Source organism: Gorilla gorilla, chromosome 13, assembly GCF_029281585.2.
Source record: "Gorilla gorilla gorilla isolate KB3781 chromosome 13, NHGRI_mGorGor1-v2.1_pri, whole genome shotgun sequence".
NCBI lineage: Eukaryota > Metazoa > Chordata > Mammalia > Primates > Hominidae > Gorilla > Gorilla gorilla.
The window spans coordinates 31,470,354-31,476,353 of NC_073237.2; the positions used below are offsets into that span (position 1 = coordinate 31,470,354).

Below are 6,000 nucleotides of genomic sequence, written 5' to 3' on the forward strand. Positions count from 1 at the left end.
ACCAGAATGACTTAAATTAAAAGGATTTCCAATATCAAGCATTGACAAGGATATGGAGCATTTTTTAGAGAGAATGACCAAGGAGTTGGCTACAGTCAGGTGCTGCAGAATCAGATCTGTGGACCTTAATGTGCATCTGGTGAAATAAATAACTATAATGGTGAAGAAGAAAGCAATTGCCCAGGAATCCTACTGTGGTCTGAGATAAGAAGATCATTCCTATTGCCACATCCCTGGAGGCCATTTGTCTTTTTTCAATGACCGATCATCCTATTCAGAGTGAGAGGATCTGGCGTGAAAACAAGAGGCCTGTTGTACTATGGCAACTGAAAGCCACTCTTTTCCATGTACCATTGTTTTCAAGCCATTAATTTCCTATTAAACTTCATTTTCCTCTTCCTGAGAGTTTCGCTATAAAAATATATGTGTGTATAGATATATATTCCTAGCATAAGAGTGCTATAACAGTGTTTTACATAGAACTTTTACAACAATTCTTTGAAGTGCTTTATTGTTGCCATTTGACAGGTGAGGTGATTTCGGGCACAGGAAGGCTGAATGACATTTCCAAAGTCACCTCCTTGTAAGAGGCAGTGTCAGAAGCTGACAATGGACTTGACCACTATGCTGTCATAGCAACAGAGAGAAATACTTTTTAAGACAATCCATGTATTTAAAAAATATTTTTGTATCTCTTGTGAGTTTTTAAAAGAATCGTTTTGAGTTTTTTCTTTTTGATTGTGATTGAAAACACCAATGCTTGTTTTATAGGCAAATATCTATAGTGATCAGAGATCCAAGTAAAATATAGATGGGCTGATCTTAGCATAATCTTAGAAGAATAATTATATACAACCAAATGGAATTTCTTAAATGCACAAATGGAATTAAAAGAGGAGGTTCTTTTCCATCTTAACCAAGAAGGAGGGCATAATGGAATGACCATGTGCTAAGCAAGGGAGCAGGAAAACAAGTAGGAGGGAAAACACTGCAGAGGAGAAACTAAATTACCATGAGTGTAGAAAGAAAATGAGGACTTGTGAATATGAAAATATCAAATACAGTATTTCAATGTCAGGATGGTTCACTATATTAAAACTCAAGTCCATTATGCACAAGAAAAACTGGAGGTAATGATTATACATTGACCCAAAATAGTACCAACATGAGCACTGAGCCTGGGGATGACATGAAAACATTCTTAAACAAGAGGAAAGATCAAAAATAATGCAATTCTGAAAACTGCTGAAGAGCATAATGTTTTTTTCTAACACAAAAAGCTAAATTCAGTTACTTTTCTTTGCTGATTTCATGAGGGAAAGGAGTCTCACCATAATAAAGAGACAATAGATTTTTTCTGTCATGACACACTTATGGTCTCCATTTGGTATACTCTGTGCACAGAGTTGGTGAAAACACTATATTTACTATTTCTGAACAGAATAAGGTAATTCAATCAGCTACATCTTATACATGATCACAGGCATGGAGGTGTCATAGAAACACCTCTACAAATCTTGGAAATGTTCATGCAGATAAGACAGAGCAGCTGGTAAATTAATTTCCAAATTATATTAGAGAACTTAAAAATAGGCTGGGTGTGATGGCTCATGCCTATAATCCCAACACTTTGGGAGGCTGAAGCAAGAGGATTGCTTGAGGCCAGGAGACCAGCCTGAGCAACATAGGGAGAGCCTGCCTCTACAAATTTTTTTTTTAAGTGTGCTGAGTGTGGTGGCACATGCCTGTGGTCCCAGCTACTCAGGAGGCTGAAGTGGGAGGATTGTTTGAGCTGAGGTATTCAAGGCTGCAGTGAGCCACAATTGCACCACTTCACTCCAGCCTGAGCAATAGACCTGTCTCAAAAAAAAAAAAAAAAAAGATTTCATGACTTTATTCAAACCAACAATGATGAACAGTGAGGATTACATTAAATGAGAAGCAGTTAGGGGCTGGTTTATGGTATTGACCTCCATTCCTTCTCCACGAGTGCAGCCCATGACCCAGTGATGATTTCCCCTTCCCTGCATTGCATTGGCACTGACTTAGTTTCTAGACCAGAATCCTGTTTTCCAGACAAAAGCCCTGCTCCATCTCCCAGCACACTTCCTTCCCTTGCAGGCTATGCCTTCTAGACTGAAATAGAAAATACTCACCTTATTTTTCCCTTGTTGCTGGGACAACAGGTACAGGGTGATGCTCAGGACAGCCAGTGGGTGAGTGCGTGGAGGGAGGCATCCAGGTCTCAGATATGGGTTTGTGTCCTGTGACCTCACCTTTTCGCATCACTGCAATGAGCATTTCACCTGTGGCAACAATGACAGTGCACATTTGGGGAGCTAAAGATATTTCAATAAACTTTGTCCCAGTTACCAATTACCAAAAACAAGTACAATTTTCTATGAAGGGGGCCGGCCCCTCCACACCTGTGGTTGTTTCTCATCCGATGGAACGAGAGACTGAGAAAAGAAAGAGACACAGAGACAAAGTATAGAGAAAGAAAAGTGGGCCCAGGGGACCGGCACTCAGCATACGGAGGACCCGCCCCAGCACCAGTCTCTGAGTTCCCTCAGTATGTATTGATCATTATCTCTACCATCTTGGAGAGGTGGATGCGGCAGGACAATAGGGTAATAGTGGGGAGAGGGTCAGCAGGAAAACAGCAGGAAACTCTGTGTCATGAACAAGGTTAAGAAAAGGTGCTGTGCTTTGATGTGCACATACACAAACATCTCGGTGCATTAAAGAGCAGTATTGCACCAGCATGTCTCACCTCCAGCCCTAAGGTGGTTTTCTCCTATCTCAGTAGATGGAACATACAATCGGGTTTTACACCGAGACATTCCATTGCCTAGGGACGAGCAGGAGACAGATGCCTTCCTCTTGTCTCAACTGCAAAGAGGCCTTCCTCTTTCACTAATCCTCCTCAGCACAGACCCTTTATGGGTGTTGGGCTGGGGGATGGTCAGGTCTTTCCCTTCCCACGAGGCCATGTCTCAGGCTATCACATAGGGAGAAACCTTGGACAATACCTGGCTTTCCTAGGCAGAGGTCCCTGCAGCCTTCCACAGTGTATTGTGTCCCTGGGTACTTGAGATAGAGAGTAGTGATGACTTTTAACAGGCATACTGCCTTCAAGCACTTGTTTAGCAAAGCACATCCTGCATAGCCCTAAATCCATTAAACCTTGAGTCAACACAGCACATGTCTCTGCAAGCACAGGGTTGGGGCTAGGGTTACAGATTTAACAGCATCTCAAGGCAGAAGAATTTTTCTTAGTACAGAACAAAATGGAGTCTCTTATGTCTACTTCTTTCTACATAGACACAGTAACAGTCTGATCTCTCTTTCTTTTCCCCACATTCTAGTGGGCATTACTAGCAAGATGAGAGTGTTTGGCAGAGGCTCTTGCTTTCCATAATCTCTGGAGGCAACAGGAAGGGGCTTCTAAGGAGGGAGCAGGAAGGGGTGAGTCTAGACTAGGGGCTGGCAGCAGAGTGCACGTGTTTTACTGGAGTCTGTGCTTTCCTGAGATGGTCCCCTACAGAAAACCCAATTTTCTGTTAATCCTCAGATTCCTGAGCCAAACTATTATTTCACTGTGAACAGAGAGACGGGATCATGCGAGGAACTTGAGAAGGATATGTGAACAGATTACAGTGCAAACAGCAACTTGAAGTCAAATACTGATATGAAAAATAAATGGGAACAATGTTGGGCATTCCAATGTAAATTAATCAAATGTAGATGTTATATATTCTATAAATATATATTTTATTAACGTTTACCCCTAGAGAGATAGAGATTCTAAATTGTACAATATTTATAAAAGAAAAAGAGACATTTATCAGAGTCCCTCAAATACACAGAAGCACCAAGTTCATATGATCCAGAGAGAAATTCTACTAGTAAACTAACTGATAACCTGACGCTACCTAAACTATTCAAGTCTTAGTCAATCTTCCCAATAGTTTTCAGGAAGGGTGCATAAAGGTGATATGAGATCTTACCCTGGTTTGAGCCGTGTATTACAAAAGTATAGGACATGTGAATATAAATGTAAACTTTTTAAATACTAGAAGCCATTGTGTCAGCACTAGAAGCCACTGTGTGAGCACATCGCAACATTACATCATAATCCCACTGCCTTTTGTGCCAGAAATGCAAGTGAGAGTCAACACTTGGAAATCCATTAATGTAATAAATTATGTTAACAGAATCAATTAGAATGTTATGTGTTCATGTTCATAGATTTAAAAAAAGACATTGCCAGGATTCTGCAGAAAATCATATTTAAAAAATTGATAAGGAACTAGTGTAAAATATATACATATTTTTAGACAGGGTCTTGCTCTGTCACCCTGGCAAGAGTGCAGTGGTGCAATCATAGTTCACTGTAGCCTGGGCCTCCTGGGCTCAAGTGATCCTCTCACCACAGCCTCCCCAGCAGCTGGGACTATAGGCACATGCCAGCACACCCGGCTAATTTTTTGTTTTTTTTTTGTATCTCGTAGAGACAGGGTCTCACTATGTAGCCCAGGCCAGTCCTGAACTCCCGGCCTCAGTGGATCCTACTGCCTCAGCCTCCCAAATTACATGCATGAGCCACTGCACCTGGCCCTAAATGTTTCTTGAGAGCAAAATCTACTTTCTATAGAGGTGGGCCTGAGTCAACCCTTTCGAAGCCATTAGGGGCCAGGTGTGGTGGCTCATGCCTGCAATTACAGCACTTTGGAAGGCCGAGGCGGGTGGAACACCTGAGGTCAGGAGTTCCAGACCAGTCTGACCAACATGGGAAAACCCCTTCTCTAGAAAAAATACAAAAATTAGTTGGGCATGGTGGGCACGCCTGTAGTCCCAGCTCCTCAGGAGGCTGAGACAGGAGAATTACTTGAATCTGGGAGGCAGAGGTTGCAGTAAGCCGAGATTGTGCCATTGCACTCCACCCTGAGCAACAGAGCAAGATTCTGTCTAAAAAACAAAAACAAAAACAAACAAACAAACAAAAAATTAAAAAGCTATTAGGACAGTCTTGGAAGGAAAAGTCTCTTGGGTAAGGATTAATTAACCAGTACACAGGCAGGCAAGGTGACCCCTAGTGGTCAGCTAGTCTCAGAAAAAAATTTATGCATCTAGGGAAAAATTGGTCACAACTAGGCAATTAGATCACAGCCTGCCCATCAAGTAAAACAAAATTCTGTGTCAAACACACTGTAAAACAGAACACTGGTACAAACCTTAAACATTCCCTGATAGGCATCGTAGAGTTTTTTGGTTTGTTCTGTTTTTTTTGGTTTGTTTTTTGCTCCCTAGAGATTAATAAGCAGAATGGGACCCTCAAATTTCAAAGCATGCAATAATGGTCCCCCCACTACTGGGACCCCTGCTAGTTACATGTTTAAAAATTAATTGATAACTGATTTTGGCCAGGCGCAGTGACTCACGCCTGTAATCCCAGCACTTTGGGAGGCCAAGGCAGGCAGATCATCTGAGGTCAGGAGTTCAAGACCGGCCTGGCCAACATGTTAAAACCCCGTCTCTACTAGTGGCGGCACAGGCCTGGAATCCCAGCTACTCTCGAGGCTGAGGCAGGAGAATCGCTTGAATCCGGGAGGCAGAGGTTGCAGTGAGCCGAGATCACACCACTGCACTCCAGCCTGGGTGACAAGAGCAAACTCTGTCAAAAAGAAGAAAGAAAGAAAGAGAGAAAGAGAAAAAAATTAAGGTCCTCTCTGATGCATGTTTTAATTTGTATTTGTATAAATTTAAGGGGTACGAGTGTAGTTTTGTTACATGAACATACTGGGTAGTGGTGAAGTCTGGACTCGTAGTGTAAACATTCCCTGAAGAGTGCACATTATATCCACTATGAAATTTCTCAACCCTCACCCCTCTCACTCACACACCCTTCTGAGCCTCCAATGACTATTATTCCACTCTCTGTGTCCATGAGTATGTGTTATTTAGCTCCTGTTTATAAGTGAGAACATGCAGTATTTG

The 6,000-nt window shown here is 42.0% G+C and overlaps 1 protein-coding gene across 1 annotated transcript in view; it reads right to left on the reverse strand.

The window, feature by feature from the left end:
- Positions 1 to 2,301, reverse strand: part of NOL6 (nucleolar protein 6) — a 49,910-nt gene extending 47,609 nt beyond the window's left edge. Inside the window, exon 1 of the mRNA XM_055351743.2 lies at positions 2,157 to 2,301. The gene's annotated coding sequence lies outside the window, so the exon portion shown is untranslated. The remainder of the gene's footprint in view (positions 1 to 2,156) is intronic.
- Positions 2,302 to 6,000: the final 3,699 nt, after the last annotated feature.